Genomic DNA, 18,120 nt, shown 5'->3' on the forward strand with positions numbered 1-18,120 from the left:
GAAATAAAGTCAGATTCCTCTCCAATAGCCTTGCGAGCAAGGCTATACAAGGCTCCACTGGAAGTGAGCACATACTTTAATTCTTAGCAAATATAAGCCGTTTAAATCTAATTGAATGATTCGTGTTTTTTTAGTCATAAGAATAATTCTCCGGTTTTTTACTTCATACTTTACATATTTATTAGAACTATTGATAATTTTGAAAGGTATCTGTGTAATAATCGTAGATAATAATCGCTTTCACATAATGAAATATGATTTCAGTAAAAAATGTCAGCTAAATTGGACAAAATTTCAAGATGGCTCAAATCCATTTTGTGTTCACCACCAATTCTCAGACTTCTAAAAAATCTATTGAAGGATAGGAATAGTGAAGTGTTTCAGCAATGAGTATGCATGTTAGCGGAAAACTTTTTCAAAACTGTTGGCGAAATATTCTAAGCTCCAAAATGTATTTTTGATAATAATTTTTAATGAATTTCTGACGTCTAAAGCGCTTATATTCACTTCGCGGAATCCCAGGAAACCCCGGGATATTTTAAACTTATTTCCCGTTTCCCTGGAAAATTAGAAGCCCTACTTCATATGAGGCTTTTAAGCTTCTAGAAAGGAGGCTTCCGAGCCTTTTTAAGGAAGGCATCCGAGCCTCTTGAAGAAAGGCTTCCGAACCACTTAAAATATGGTTTCTGAGCATCTTGAAAACACGCTTAATATTTACCCTTTTGAAAGGAGGCTTCTTAGCCTCTTGAAAGCAAGCTTGTGGGGCTCTTGAAAGGAGGCTTGCGGGCCTATTGAAAAAAGGCTTCCAAGCCTCTTGAAAGGAGGCTTCCAAAGAGCGTAGAAGGATGCTCTTGCACCGAAGCAACTGAGCATTTCGGAAAAAGCCTTCATGCCTCTCTCTAGTGTGTTCCAAAAATTGGGTTTACATTATGCGCATGTGCCTATTGGACCGGATTGAGGATATGCCGATGATGAGGACATTGCATAAACCTTGTTTGATCTGGTAGATACCGTAGGCTGAAAACGACAACGTTTTGGAGAACCTTGAGCATCTCGTATTCCTGAAAATTGATCACTGTCTGAACGATGGAGGTGACTAAAATTGATTAAGTGTTTAGATTTATCAAACAATGTAATATAGGATCCAAACATTTCACATTCATCGGCATGGTCCCAAAAGCGAATCCGTCCCATGGTTTCGGATATCTAGGTCTTCAGGGTGTAGTCAAACTAGACATCCAATATTTTTTCTGTGTAGTCGACATCCTAATGAACAATTTTGCTGAATAAAGTGGGGACTTAGATCTCTTCTGTGATTTTTCACAGCCAATCTAAAACGCCACATCTAAAACAAAGGACATGAATAACCCAACGATTTTTTCTTTTCTTAGAGTTTCACGTTTACTCTTCGTTTCGGAAGGGTTTCGCCCCAGCGTGCGATGACGATGACACTCGCGAGATGTATATATTCATGCGGTGGGGCCTACAGCGATAGATGATATCTATCTGCCGGTATGACAGTTGACCGGCATGATTTAAAGCCGAACTTGAAAAGAGCTGTTCTCCTCCAGTAACCCGTCAGTAACAATTTCTGCTCTCTATGATACTTACACTTCCAGTCGAGACCTCCTTCCTTTCCGCAGCACTTAGTGGTTTCGGGCTTTCGTTTTATATCAGGTGGGGTATAGCGAGATGTGAACTAGGAAGAATGGTTCCGTATGCTTCTTTAATGTTTTGAAGAACAAAAGTTAATGTAAATGTTAACTGGTCAATGCCAATCAGTAACACATAACTATTTCATTTAATTAGTACATCCATTTGTTGAAAAAAAAATGTACAAATGTCTTAACAAATGTTATTAAAAACATAATGAAGAAACGAAATAATTAACCACGTGAAATGAAACACAGAACCATAAAGTAATTACCTAAATGAAATTTTTATGCTCATGGAATTATCAGGACGTTGATAAGAATCAAACATTTAATATTTTAAAATTACCGTGGGACTAAGAGTTTCGGAGAATAAAGTTGTAGTTTGACTGTATCAGCGTTTTTTATGTTTTTTTATTTATTCTAGCTTATTCTATCTTAATTACTACAGTGGTCATCGCAAATTCATCGGAATTTGGCCTTCCTTCTAACTCATTACCTCATAAAACCACGCCTCTGCTCACAAGACCAAATATTAGGTCCAAAGTTGTAATTTTGTTGTCGATTGTAAATCGATGTCGAATTTTAGACCACTTTCCTCCCTAGATCGGTTGACGCCACCACTGCGGGATGCGGTAGAGAACGTTGAACATCGCATCGTCGCGAAAAGTGCCGCATCAAATTCGTGCGCGTTTAACCTTGGATTATGATCCGTTCGACGATGTATAATGTTTTTGTTGCTCTAGCTAGCAACAGCTTAATGTTTTTTTATTCAATCGCTCTGCTTCTGTGCTCTCATCGGAAACGGGTTTTCGATGTAGCTATCGGATTAAATTTTGAGAAATGGTTCTACTCCTTTTCTATTGCGGTGGGACGAGATCAAAAATATGGAATTTTCAGCAATATATGGGCGACAGTTTTTGGGTTGACACCCAAAGAATATTTGGTATAAACAAGGCTTACTCATGCTGGTTGCAGTTAATATCCCTTAAATAAATATGTGTCCAGTTTTGGTGGAATAATGACATTCGCTCTTATAGCCGATTGTTTAGTAAATCCGGCATAGCTCCAATCAGCTCTAAGCTACACGCAATCCAGCGCCATTGAATGGAAGCAGAGGATTCGCTGCTTCCATCAGTGGTGTAGGATTGCTTGAGTGGGTTTTAAATTAACCCACCAGAGCGACGCAACTATTCCCCTCTTGACCATTAGGAAACCAGTAGGACATAATTTTAATTAAATACAGTGATCGTTCGCTAATTGGGGCACGACCTCACCCCAACTAGCGAATGCCGTTCGCTAACTGGGGCGTTTTGACAAGCATCAATGTTGTTTACTTTTTGCATTGAACAAAGGAAAATTTTACGCACCAGAAAATATCGATCCCGCCAAACACGGAAACAAAACGTCAACGCGTTTTTGACATCACATTCTGACGTTTAGCTGCTTTTTAATTGGGTTTCGCCCCAATTAGCGAACCCCCAACTAAAAAGCGCCCCAACTAGAAAAAAAAAACAATTAGCGAACGTTCACTGTATTTGTAACGGCCTAATAGAAAACTAAAATAAAGATTCGTATGAGAATTTTGCATGAGCAGTCTGGCCTACTAAAAAAGGAAAACGTCTGTCGGTCAGTACCCAATAAAATTTTAGTTTTATGTTAGTTTTATAATACTTTTGTAGAGTAGGTTATGGTCTTCAAGAGCGTTATAAAACTTGAAATGTTACTTGTCATTAAAATTATTTTGCCAAAATATGATTCCACAAGCCTAGCTTGTCACTTTGTTATGCATAATGTTGTAGTGCATGTTTTGTTTCATTACCAACATTGGTTTGACACTTGTAGTACCGGTACTTTGGCTGCCAGATCAAAGTAACCTAGATATGGGGGAGGTTCCTTCATCAGTGCTGCCACCTGGAAAAGTTTAGAGAAAAAGTAGAACCAAATTGAAATTTGACACGGCATGATATAGAAAATGAGAATTGAAATGTCTCTAGCACGTTATAGAAATTTTTTTGTCAAACAATTTTTAGTTTGTGGGGATAGAAATTCAACAATCTTAAGCATTATCTGCTTTTTCGAAAAAAATATAAAAATCGAGATGTCATATCTATTTTGTGTGCTTTTAAAATTGTAGCCCCGTAAACCAAGATTTTTTTGAGAAACTTCCTTAATTTTTGTTTTATAACAAAAATATACTTCATTTCCTATACCACACCGTGTGAAATTTTAATGATTCTACTTTTTCTCTCGATGACAGCTGGTGATCTTCTTCTCCCCTATTGGTCACGCGAACAGGAACAACATTAGCAATCTAAGGGAACGTTCACAAATTACGTAACGCTTAAAGGGGGAGGGGGTTGAGCGAGGTGTGACGATCCATACAAAAATTTCAGATGCTTCATACAAAAAGTGTGACATAAGGGGGGGGGGGGTTGAAGAAGTCAATTTTTTGCGTTACATAATTAATGAATCTTCCCTAATACTTATGCATCTACTGTCAGTAGATGCATAAGTATTATATTGCTAATGGCGCTTCATATCTTGGGATCAACATTTTTTGTGATCAACATGACTGTAATTTATGTGTCAGGTATTACAGTAGCCCAATTTTCATACTTGAAAACAAGCAACCCCCAAATAATAAATTTGACTTTCCTTTACCGATCAAACCCTTTATACAAAATCCGGGTTACTATAGGGTGTCCCAAAAAGTATAAGCACGATTATAAGCACGATTTCGATTAGCCACTGTTGTTTTCAGATAACGTTAAAAAACAGTTCATTACTGTGCATCATTGTTTACATTTCAATCTATCGCTCTGTGATTCATAAGTGCCATTTGATAAAGTTTTCCTTAAAAAGCGCAAACAGACCTTGCACAAACGGTGCACTATTGCCAACATTCAGATAGTGAAAATTGAAGATAAGAGCATCGGAGCAGTTTTTTATGCGATGCGGAAGTATGGTAAGGAGTTTTCATTTCAGGACATGAACAAATCAGGGCGTGAATTGGCTACTTGAACCATATACTCGCTCGGAAAATCATTCAAGCCTTTCCCGTAAAAAATGGATCTTCCGTTCAAGATGTGAAAAATCTGAAATCGTCGAAGAGTAAAATCGACCGAACAAAAAACAACCCAAGTAGCACACGCAACATCTTCCAAAAAGCACCTTGTTTCTATTCAGTTTCATTAAAGGCATTGGAAAAACATCAAAGCACGCCAACCAGCCCCCACCTTGAGGGAAGTTAAGGATGCCATTCAACAGCTAAAGACCAATAAAGCAGCTGGTAAGGATGGTATTGGAGCTGAGCTCATCAAGATGGGCCCGGAAAAGCTGGCCACTTGCCTGCACAAACTAATAGTCAGAATCTGGGAAACCGAACAGCTACCGGAGGAGTGGAAGGAAGGGGTTATATGCCCCATCTACAAGAAAGGCGACAAACTGGAGTGTGAGAACTTTCGAGCGATCACCATCCTTAATGCCGCCTACAAAGTGATATCCCAGATCATCTTCCGTCGCCTGTCACCATTAGTGAACGAGTTCGTGGGAAGTTATCAAGCCGGCTTCGTTGACGGCCGCTCGACAACGGACCAGATCTTTACTGTACGGCAAATCCTTCAAAAATGCCGTGAATACCAGGTCCCAACGCACCATCTGTTCGTTGATTTCAAGGCGGCATACGACAGTATAGACCGCGTAGAGCTATGGAAAATTATGGACGAGAACAGCTTCCCTGGGAAGCTTACCAGACTGATCAAAGCAACGGTGGATGGTGTGCAAAACTGTGTGAAGATTTCGGGCGAACACTCCAGTTCGTTCGAATCGCGCCGGGGACTAAGACAAGGTGATGGACTTTCGTGCCTGTTGTTCAACATTGCGCTAGAAGGTGTCATGCGGAGAGCCGGGTGTAACAGCCGAGGTACGATTTTCAACAGATCCAGTCAATTTATTTGTTTCGCGGATGACATGGACATTGTCGGCCGAACATTTGCAAAGGTGGCAGAACTGTACACCCGCCTGAAACGCGAAGCAAAAAAAAAGTTGGACTGGTGGTGAATGCGTCAAAGACAAAGTACATGCTTGTGGGCGGAACCGAGCGCGACAGGGCCCGCCTGGGAAGCAGTGTTACGATAGACGGGGATACCTTCGAGGTGGTCGAGGAATTCGTCTACCTCGGATCCTTGCTAACGGCTGACAACAACGTTAGTCGTGAAATACGAAGGCGCATCATCTGTGGAAGTCGGGCCTACTACGGGCTCCAGAAGAAACTGCGGTCGAAAAAGATTCGCCACCGCACCAAATGTGTCATGTACAAGACGTTAATAAGACCGGTAGTCCTCTACGGACATGAAACATGGACAATGCTCGAGGAGGACTTGCAAGCACTCGGAGTATTCGAGAGACGGGTGCTTAGGACCATCTTTGGCGGTGTGCAAGAAGACGGTGTGTGGCGGCGAAGAATGAACCATGAGCTCGCCCAACTCTACGGCGAACCCGGTATCCAGAAGGTAGCTAAAGCCGGAAGGGTACGATGGGCAGGACATGTTGCAAGAATGCCGGACAGCAACCCTGCAAAGATGGTGTTCGCTTCCGATCCGGCAGGTACGAGACGGCGTGGAGCGCAGCGAGCGAGATGGGCAGACCAGGTGCAGAACGACTTGGCGAGCGTGGGGCGTATTCGAGGATGGAGAGATGCGGCCTCGAACCGTGTATTGTGGCGTCAAATTGTTGATTCAGTGTTATCTGTTTAGATGTTAACAAAATAAATGAATGAGTTTGGAAGATGGTATATATCAGTATTTCCACATCTTTGTAAAATGCGGTTAACCTTATTGCATCGGTTTTGTCCTCTTAATAGAAACCCATACATATATCAGGAACTTGCATATTGTTTACTCAACATGAACTAAATTTGAAACCACACCAACTGAAACTAAAAGTGTGCTAGTAAAAAAATCCGTAGATTTCCGCAGAAATTTTCAAATTTCCGTAGTATTTATCTACGGATCCGTAGATCCGTAGAAAGCATTCAATTCCGTAAATCTACGGAAATTTCCGTAGATCTGACATCGCCCACTAAGGTGGCGCTTTCATCGGTTTGGCTTTTTCTGGCAAACGAGCGTTGAAGGAAGACGAAATAACTCTTGGCGACTGTGGAAAACTTAATTGAAAATCAAGTCGTTTTCGGCCGTTGCAGTCTTGTAAAGCAGCAAAAACAGGTTTACTTCTGCATCCGACGGTTTCGGTAATTTATTTTACCTTTTTCAAGGATTTGAAGCTTGTTTCGTTGTTAGAATGGTAGTGTTACACACTAATGTAGTCCATTCAATAGAAAAATGGCGCCCGCTTCGGTGCATAGGTTGCAGTTATTTTGCGCGGCACTGTATCGTGGGTGGCTTTTTTTGCTATAAACCCTAAAGCTTCTCTTCTTTTCGCTATGCTTTCCACTATAATTCTTCACCTACGCTTTTGAGCACTGCAGCCGGTGGCTGCCTGCGATTTTAAAATCGCAGGCAGCCACCGGCTGCAATGTAAGAAACTTTATAACAAAAAGCCACCTGATACCGGCTGCAAAAAGAAAAATAAAAACGCTGAAGCAACAACATTCAATTAAGTGAAGAAGAATGATGCAAAAGTTTTTTCGAATGGCTGGCATCAGTAGAAGTAAAATAAAATTTCCTCTCAATATTCTTTTTTTTTTTTAATTTCTTTATTATAGTGATTTTTTCGATGGAATTAGAAGTTCATCACTTCTCTCAATATTCTGATTTTTTTCCTGTTAGGGATTGAAAAGTCGCATTATTGAAGATTCATCAGTTCTTCGCTGCATCATTATTTTACACAAGGAAAGGTAGATCCGAGAATTCATTATGTCTGCTAGAAGATTTTAAATAAGATATATTTCCCTCTTTAAGCGCTGGAATTGGCTTTTGAGTTTTTTTTTTAGGAATTTTCATTAAATTTCAAAAGGGTTTCGAACTGGGATCCAACTTCGAGACATTATTTTCAAAGTTGGTATTTCTCAGAATAGCGAAACGATTTTTAACTTCAGTTTGCAAATCTCGCTAAATACTTTCAACGCAGGATCGCGAGTTCTTTGGTATTGCCTTCGCCTCACATTTCTAAGACGGATCAGTAGCTGAAGATCATCGTCAATAATAATGGAGGTGAATTTAATTTCACATTTAGGAATTGCAATGCCTCTGGCTTCGACAATTAAATTTGTCAAAGATACGAGAGCATTATCAATATCACTTTTGGTATCGAGAGGAATATCAACATCAAAATTCCTATCGATATACGTTTTATATAAATCCCAATCAGCTCTATGATAATTAAAAGTAGAGCTGATTGGATTGTTAATGGCTTCTTGTGAGATTTCAAACGTCACAGGAAAGTGATCAGAGTTACCAATTGGCCACACAGCTGACTTGAATCCGTTAGAACTAAATCAATTGTAGAAGGATTTCGACTGGAAGAAAAACAAGTTGGTCCATTGGGATATTGAATAGTATAATATCCCGCAGAACAATCTTCAAATAAAATTTTGCCGTTGGAATTGCTTTGAGCATTATTCCATGAACGGTGTTTGGCATTGAAGTCACCAATTACGAAGAATTTAGATTTGTTGCGAGTCAGAATTTGAAGATCAGCTTTCAACAAATTCTTTTGCTGTCCATTGCATTGAAAAGACAAGTAGGCTGCAATGAAGGAAAATTGTTTCAACAGAAACTCCCAAGATTTCAAAAACTTTGGTTTCGAACGAAGGAAATAATTTATCACCTGTCATAAGACGAGTTTAAACAATCCCATTGAATTCCACCACTTAATTGTATCCTGACAGATACGTATTTCGACCTCAACAGTAAGGCCGTCTTCAGTGTCTCGTACTTGACTCGACTGAAGAGAGACACTGAAGACGGCCTTACTGTTGAGGTCGAAATACGTATCTGTCAGGATACAATTAAGTGGTGGAATTCAATGGGATGGTATAAACTCGTCTTATGACAAGTGAAGACATTCCACTAAAAAGCTCAAAATAATTTTCTTACCAAATAATTTATGTTTGATACGTCTATTAATGACAATGGCGACCCCACCACAGGCGCTGTCAAGACGATCATTTCTGTAGATAAAATAATTTGGATCTCTTTTAGCATCTCTTTTAATATGCTATAAAATAATTTGGTTCTCTTTTAGCAGGTTTTAAATATGTTTCAGTTATAATGGCAATATGCACATTATGAACTGTTAGGAAGTTGAATATTTGATTTTCTACATTATTCCGGCATCTTATTTGTATCGTGACTGATAAGCGTTATTATAATATAATAATATTGAAAATAACCATATTGTCGAACTTCACCCGACTTTATGTTCATTGAAAATAATAAACTCGCCGTAAATAAAAGGAGCGCCCACAGATTTCTCTTGGATATCATGCCGCATATTTATTGAGAAAAAGCGCATAAAAGTGCTTCTTTTTAATGAATGAATACGTAGCGAGATTCGCGTATGTGAACTCGTGATTGAATATCCTTTTCAATTGTAACCACATTAATCCACCAATCCAATTAGACGGAAATGGGTGATAAAGGATCATCAATAAGCCAAGCGGGTATTAAAAATAATTAAAATGTTGAAAATTATTCATACCAAACCGACCACGATAAAAGAGGCAGCTCAGAAATTCAAACATATAACTACGTAGGTTTTGAGTCAATGGAGCTCAATTTTCATGTGCAAATTTATTTCACGGCGACTTGCACCCGGGAAAACGGACACTCGCTACTGTTATTATATTTCAGATATGCTGAGTGCACGGATTCTGATCACATTGAAATAATATCAAAATAAAATGTTTGGATTGCAGCAGATAACAACTGTAACTCCAGTTGATATTATTAAAAACAATCATGTAATAATAATTGTGACAACTACATGATAACTGATTTTTTCTCCTTGATTTATAGCCAATAATTGACCTTTCCCGTCAAAAATGGTATCTCGTTTTGCTGTCTCAGTTAATTCTTTGTATCATTTAAGGTCAATTTTCCCAAAGAACCAACGTGAACGTGAACCGGCTGAAGGTTGGCTCAAAATCTGGCGAATGTTAGACCAAACTTGAAAAAACAGCATTTTTACTTTTAATACAATCTTAAAAAGTAGTAAGAGGCGTCAAAAAATATTACCTTAAATATGTTGGAGGATGAATCGAGCGTATAAAATTTTTTGATTGGAAAGGTCATTTCGGCATTAGCTTTAATTTGAACTCCAACATATAAATCACATAGAGTTTACGTGGCTTTTATATAGAATAATGAATCAGAATTTCAGATTGTAATTATTGCATTTTATTTCAAAAGCAAATTCGCTTGTGCGTTCATACTAGGATTCGTTGATGACGGCAGACCACGAAAACGGTTTCTACCCTTTGTGTGCATGTTTGCGTTATCAATATTTTACTCCGATTGTTTGTATTACGCGCTTGATTGAACCGATTCCGCTATTGTGTGAAATATTGCACCATAAATATACAAAACTAATTCCCTTCTGTTGTGGGGTCGCGGCTACTAAACGAAATTGAAATCGAAAAAAATAACACCACCAACAGTTTGGCTGCATAAAGGCACAAGAATTGTGAATGGGTGGTAGTGGGTAGAAAGGTGGTACTTCTGATGATTAAAAGTTGGTCTTTCCGCTATGATGCTGCTGGTTTGCACTGCATCCATAAATCGAAAACCACTGGCATCTTTGGACGGGTATTCAAGATAAGGGGACATAAGGCGATTTAGTATTCAAATTAATCATCAAGGGACTTTCCTTAGCCGTACGATAAGATGCGCAACTACAAAGCAACACCATGATGAAGGTGATTGGGTACGATTCCCGGTCTCATCTAGGAAAGTTTTTAGGTTGGTAATTTTCATCGACTTGCCTGGGCATAAATGTACCATCGTGTTGGCCTCATGATATACGAATGCAAAAATGACAACTTGGCTTAGAAACCTCGCAAAAACTGTTTGCCCCTCCCATTGCAAAACTCTTGATCCACCCCACATCAAAGCCTGCACGTTGGGAGCTGTGAGTAGTTGCTTTTACATTTCCGTTTCCTGGGCATTGGGCTGTACCGATGCCGGGAATCAAAAGCTGTCCGTTGCAGTACAGGATATAAATTCTCAACGTTGCAGACAATTTGCAACGATGGAAAAGCATTGGTTAAAAGTGCACTTACACACATGTGTAGCCATCTCAAAGAGTACTGAAGGTTGTTACGATCCACTGGTGGATGCGATTGGGAATTTGATTGCAAGGCGATTGGCAAAATTTGTAAGCACAAGTACTGCAATGGGATCGATATACTGATTGCTGGTTTTGTGGTTTAGATGGGCAGACGTTTTGAGTAATTGGCATGGAAAACTTTTCCTAAATAGAGCCAATCTATTTCGTTGCATATTTGGGAAAAGATTGGATTTATTGAATGGATTACTATTTTTCAGTCGATTCCGAATGTCGCCTATGAGACGAGGAATACACAAACAAATCATTGAGTCCATTTGCCATTACTATGGTTGTCCCGGGACGCGGGATCATTAAGATTACATACAAGTCGATTCAGATAGACAATTTGAAGTGATTTTTTAAAAATATAGGTTCTTTTTTTTATTATTATTATTTATTTGATAGGCACTCTGTGTTACTTAACCGCTGATGTGCCGAGATCTACTGTGGTATTCTGCAGCCAGAATCCACACAGAATCTATTTTTAGAGTTTTCCATTATTCATTGTTGTTGTCGTTGCTGGTCCATCTCGTCGTGAGTCCATTGTGTTCGTTTTGTCCATGTCGTGTATCCAATGATCGTCGCATTGTTCGGTTGCCATTTATCCGGGTAACGTTGGAGGAATGCCTCCGAGAAGAACAAGTTGTCAGTCGTCATCAGGCAGCCGTGACGGTGAGGCGTGCACCCCAATACGCCACCGCATAGGCTGCGCATCCGGCGACTGACGAGGGTTTTGGTGGAGGGGCTGGGAATCGAACCCATGACCATTCGCTTGAAAGGCGAACGTGTAACCAACTACGCTACGGGACCCCCTTATTTGAAGTGATGTTTGTCACACTCTTCTCAAATTAGTTTGCAAATGAGTATGCTTTTAACATACGCACAGATGGAAAGAGTTCAAAACGATGGAAAGTATGCAATATGCATTCAACTTCAAATATACGCGATTAACATATATTCTATAAAAAATCAAAAAAATAAAACTAAATATACAGCCTTTTCGTTACACTTTGGGTTAGGATAGGAGAAAGGCCATTACATGTTTTACTGTAATTCTTTCTGCAATTGTGAACTAATTGTTGCAAAAGTGATACGAACTACATACTGCTGCTTTTGTTTAAATACCCAATATTAAAGTCTTCAAACTTTATAGCAGTCACAAATTGCAACAATTGCGAAATCCCAAAAAGTAGGTCATTCCATGGTTATCCCACCCAACCTATGCTCTTACGCCGCGATAGCAGAAAGTCATCATCATCAGTTCCCTTCCTAAACGCGCTCGTTTGCCGTATGGTGCAAATGTATTCAACAGCTCGAAATTGCTCCTGCCAGCGAAAAACTCTTTGAATGGTGGCTAAAATTGGAATACTAAAATGTATCTCTCGCGGTCGCGGCATTCATTCATCGCATCGGGACAAGCGCAAGGACTAACATTGCTCCAGGAATTGTAACTTTGTTCGCCGGGATACCGTCTCTTGTATTTGGAGTCCACTCCAGCTGATGCAGATAAACCTGATCTGGCGAAGTCACAATGGACACGACGGCGGGTTGTTCAGACCGACAGCCCAAAAGCACAAATTGCATTGAATGTTTTTATGGCACAGTTGAGTGTAAATTTGGTTACCTATTCATGGCAAAAGACCTCTTCTCTATGCGGCCCACATGTTGTCAGACTGTCAGGGCAGAAGTGTATGGCGCGAAACATATTTCCGCAGCGCAATTGTCTATACACACGTTCAGCCACGTAGTACCCCATTCATATGTGGGTGGAAACTAGCACTTTTCGATGCCGTGGAATCAATATGCATTCTTATCAAACTATCATATTCGACGCAATACGATATTTTTGTCTGTTCCGTGCATTATTGTGCATTGGAAAGCATCATGTTCCCTTCAAATATGACTTTATGATAGGAGAATAAAATAGACCAATCAACTCAGATCGACTATTTGTACTGATGCCGTGCTAGTGGCTATGTTTTTATTACACGTTCAAGTATGAATGATATGTTATTCTAATTGGCGGAATAATGAGAAGGAACTTTTTTCGGCAAGGAAAATGGATAGTTCTTTTTATTTTCATTGCAGACTTCATTAGCATTTCGACATTTTCCCAACTTGTCAGCTTCCCATTGAATTGACAGATTCAGATTTTTTCCTGATTCACTTTAGACACGAATGATTTTTTTCACAGCCAATTCTTATGAAACTCGTCCCTGTAGAGCCTTTCATTAATAACACGCCTCCAGATTTATTGACCGTGTTTGTGGAAAGCCAATATCAAATTCATGCTTGATGGTCATAATAATGCTTGCAAGGCGAGTTCTGTCAGACGATTTCAAATTTGAAATGCCTAGAGATAATTCAACCGAAGTTCTCATGTGGTTTCACACACCGTTCATTGTTGTTTCAATTAGTAATAAGTATCACTCAACTCTTTTTACGTCACTTATTGGGGAAACGTAAAAAGAATGTTTGCTCAAATTACTATTTTCTAACTTAATTCATTGACCTTTGAACAATGTTAAATGCGATACATAACAATAGCAATCCAAAGACCCAAACCGATATGTTATTGTCACATGTTCTAGGTCTTCCAAGAGTTCCCTGGAGTTTAGGTTTTCAGGCTTCCACGCATAAACTAACATCTATAAGTATTTTTGATACGGTACATGCTCCCAGCGGTCCAAACATTAATATTCCTAGCGATTCTTTAATCAAATTGAACATGCCTTTAACATGTGATCCATTCCGGGCCATCCAAGAACTCCAAGAATTGTACTAACCTCAAATACGACCAAACGCGCACCTCTCAAAGCTGAACAAATTATCTCGAATGATCGTGCGATCTTTCTGCGTACTTCACGAAAACACGAACCAACACGCACTCACTTGCTAATTAATTTACTCACTCGCCATAAACATTTATTTTGATCGTCCAGCATGCTGAACTTTCGGATGCGAACTAAACCTCCACTTCCTGATTAATTCACTCACCCGCACAAAACAGAACGGATAACTATTTCGAAGATCGCGTGATCGTTCTGCGTGCTGGACGAAGCATGTTTGAACGCGAACTCTTTATTCACTGACCGCACAAAACATAACCACAAACTCGCATTTCGTTAATTTCCTAGTCCTTCCTGAACCTCGTTGATTTGTTCAATGATTGCACAGAGCACAACCACTAACTCGGATATCGCGAATGTCCTGCGGCCTACCTGTAACTCGTCCGATTGTGCAACAATTAATTATTCTGATCATTCAATTTGGTTCTTTGGATTAGAAAAGGTATGGACCTTTCATGAAAGAGATAACATCCTTAGGTCCTTTTGAAAAGTTAAGCGAGAATTGTTAAACGCTCATCCGATTCTAATCTATGGATCACAATCAGCATAAACGATCAAAAAAGGTTAACAGTTCTCAAGAATCTTAAGGAACTGAAAGCCTATACTCCGGGAAATTCTTGGTTGTACTGGGATTCAACAATAGTTGAAGGTACATTCATTTTTTGACGTAGAACTACGTCTGTCTTTTCTATATTGGGGTACACTTTGCGATTGCGAAAATCGGAGACCGTCACGAAAATATGATAGACTTTGAACGTTAATACCTCAGCCGTTTCTCGATGGATTTCCAATATTTTTGGACCATTCGATCAAGGATGAGTCAACGCTTCATTGTAAAGTTCTAAAAATACAGATTTTCAATTATTAATGATTGAAAATTGGCAAACAGTTTAGAAATAGTAAAACAACCAATCCCGTACATGCATCGCAAGCACAGACGTCAAAATGAAGCAACGTGCGGTTTGGATCTAATCCTCAGTTCGAACAAAATTTCACGCAGAGCGTACGCAGCCGAGCGGACACAGTAGCACGAAGGCGCTGGTAGCTTTTTCACCGGAAAGCCATCGCATTGGTGGTAGTCGTCGGCGTCGGTGGTCGTCATTCAACACATGAACCAGCTTTTTTTTTTGCGAAGAACGAGTTGATTACAAAAAACCCGACTTAATCCACCTACAGTGAACGCAACCCTTCTTACACTTTTGAATGGTTGTCTGGGTCCAGTTCATATTACAATTTCTATGCATATGACCTTCAATTGAATATAAAATAACAGATATTATCATGCTTTTATCGATTTTAATATAAAAAAGGGATATTTCTGGAAATTTAACAATTTTTAAAAAATTCAAAAAGACCGCAGATTTGATTTGCCGCCCTAAATGGCAATATTATAGCTTCTTTTTAAGCCCAAAAGAGTTCAAATCGGGTCATAGACGACTGAGATATTGGTGTGACAATTCTTCATTAGTAGTCTGAAAATATGTCTCATATTCGTATTTCACAGATATCTCTGAAACCGAATTTCCGATTGCAGAAAAAAAAAAATAATGGGTCCAATGACAAAAACATAGATAAAATCGCACAAATCGGTCCAAGGACGACTGAGATCTTGATGGGACATATTTTACCAATGTGTGAAGTTGATACATCTAATGCTTTATGTTCCGAAACCCAATGTCTAATTGCAAAAAAAAAATACAATGGGTTCAATGGCAAAGTCATAGCTTTTGATTAAAGATAAAATCATGCAAATTGGTTTACAGACGGCTGAGATATTCATGTGACATGTAAATTGCCAGCTCACGGAATGGGGAATTAGTACCAATCACAGGGTCGCTAATGAGCTAATGAACCCTCAACGGTTCACCTGTTGTATCCCAGTCTTTGAAAACGAAGCAAAAACGTCAAATATACCTTTCTCAGATCTTACCTGAACCAACACACTCCACAAACCATTGAACTTTGGAAAAGGTTTCGATTGAAGGAAATCCGAAAGCACAAATTTATTTGTTCCGTTGGAACCCGAAACGAAGGCGAAAACGATAAAGAAGTGGAAAGGCAAATCACCAGGGCTATGCTTCTTTAAAAAAATAGCTACTAAGGCGAATTTAGCTTACATTTTATAATTTATTATATGGTGGTTACAATGGTACTTGCGTGTTCATTTGATGCTTGGTGCGGGCTGGTTGGTGGGGGGACATGCTTCTCATCCGGTTGCCGACTGATGTGGATCGGCGGCTCGGAGCACTATCTTTGGCCGGTTGTGGGAATTGGCGTCATCCACGTTTCCCGGCGGCGTCTGCGACGGATTGATGATGGGGTGTCTTGGCGATGATAAGGATCGGCGCACTATCTTGGCCGGTTGTGGGAATTGGCGACCTCCACGTTTACCGGCGGCGTTTGCGACGGACCGATGCGGTGTCTAGGCGGTGATGGGGATCGGCGGCTTGAAGCACTTTCTTGGATGGGCGTGGGAATAGGCGTCCTCCACGCTTCCCAGCGGCGTCGGCGACGAACTGAAGCGACGTCCAGGCGGTTTCTATCAGTTGGCACTACCGCACTACGGCGGAATCTCTCCGGGGTATCGCGCTGGTGGTGGCTTGCCAGTAATGGAGACTGAGGGCACTTTTTCCGACCAGCTACTGACGGCGAGACGGTGGGATGGTAAACTAGCAGGGGGAATAGCCGCGGCTTTCGACGACGGAATGTGGCTTCTCAACCCCGATTTCACTGCTCTCACTTGCCGCCTTTCAGTCGTCTTGGCAGTTCTGAGGAAAAACCAAAAGAAAAAAGGCCCGCTTTGTGGACCTTCCCACCAGATTAGCACCATTATTGCACACATCACCTTCCCCCATTACCACACAAAGTACACCAAAGAACCACCAAATTACCTTTCTTCTGAAGCAAATCAATTCCCACAATTGGTATGAATTGGAGAATTAAATCTATTGTATTTTTAACAGCTTATTTCTAAAACAAAGAAACACAAAGGTTATTAACACTTCCACTTCTTCTTAAGAAAATTAACGAGAAACTACTCAAACCAAAAGCGCACTACCTTTTGCTTTCAAATTACACTTTCAACAGAGGCCTGATCCTGAAAAGGATCAGCCTTTTAAAAGTCTCGATGGTTGGTGCAGGAGACGAAACTATCAAAAATCGTTACCGAAGTTTGACAGTTGCTTCTTGCTGACTCGGGTTTCCCCTAGTGGAGGATACTTGAACTACCGCAGGGATATTTCATGTTTAGCCCAGCGGTTGTCATTACCTGCATTTTGACCGTGGTTATCTAAACAGTGTGACCGCTGAAAGTGGGAAAGAGTTTAGATTACACATCAAGCCACCCCGGATAAAAGTGTACCATAGGCTCAACAGTGTAAACAATTGAATTACCATACGCTCTACGGTATACAATAGGATATATAGTTTCTTGATGGTTGTCCATATTGTATCAACATCGTGGATATGACGTTCTCTAATGTAACAATACTTCCAATTGTTTTTAGAACATTTAGTGCCTAAATTTTAATCATTGATAACTTCTGAAAATTTTGTTCAAATTGCATATAAGCAATATAATAATATTTATCCCATTGCCGCAAATATGCATCATTTTTCTTAAAATTTCATTGTTGAACGGTAAAGCCGTCATAATTAGGAAATCCAATATCGTATTGTTTTACTATAAAAATACAATTCAGTCTAATGTAATTTGAACGGTTTTCTTCGGATATTTCAACAATATATTTACGATACACTCTATTGTTTGACAAAAAAAAGTGTATGAAAAAAACTCAGATTTTGTATAGTTACGATACTTAACAACCCGTACGTTCTAATGCGAAAACTTCATTTACAATTTAATGAATGGTTCATAACAATACATTCTAATGTATTTCTATTATTTCATCTACAATAAAAACTATTGTAAATTTATTGTGTTTTATAGTGATGTTACAATAAATTGTATTGTTTTTCTATAATATTTTTTATTCGGGACTGTGTATCATCACTGTCCCATTATTATGTTAGTGGATTTTGTTTATTTGTTTTTCTTTTGTTTTGTTTTATCTTTTATTTATTTTTTTTCGGGAAAGGGAATTTTATTTGGATTGATGGAGGAGCCAGCAAGGTAAACCTGGAACCCAAAGGTTACAGACATTATTTTGTAAGTTTTCTGAAAATACACTTCATGTTCGTATTTCTCACATATTTCTGGAACCAAATGTCCGATTGCAAAAAAAAAAACTCGTACAATGACAAAGTCATAGCTTTCGTTTAGTGTTAAAATCGTGCAAATCGGTCCACGGGCGGCTGAGATCTTGATGTGA

General features: G+C 39.5%; 1 long non-coding RNA gene across 1 annotated transcript; it reads right to left on the reverse strand.

The window, feature by feature from the left end:
• Positions 1-15,896: 15,896 nt before the first annotated feature.
• Positions 15,897-16,917, reverse strand: LOC134217742 (uncharacterized). Its single transcript, XR_009981150.1, has 2 exons — positions 16,681-16,917; positions 15,897-16,597 (listed from the first exon to the last, which is right to left on the reverse strand). It is a non-coding gene; the product is annotated as an uncharacterized LOC134217742 (long non-coding RNA).
• Positions 16,918-18,120: the final 1,203 nt, after the last annotated feature.

Source organism: Armigeres subalbatus, chromosome 2 (genome assembly GCF_024139115.2).
Source record: "Armigeres subalbatus isolate Guangzhou_Male chromosome 2, GZ_Asu_2, whole genome shotgun sequence".
NCBI classification, from domain to species: Eukaryota; Metazoa; Arthropoda; class Insecta; order Diptera; family Culicidae; genus Armigeres; species Armigeres subalbatus.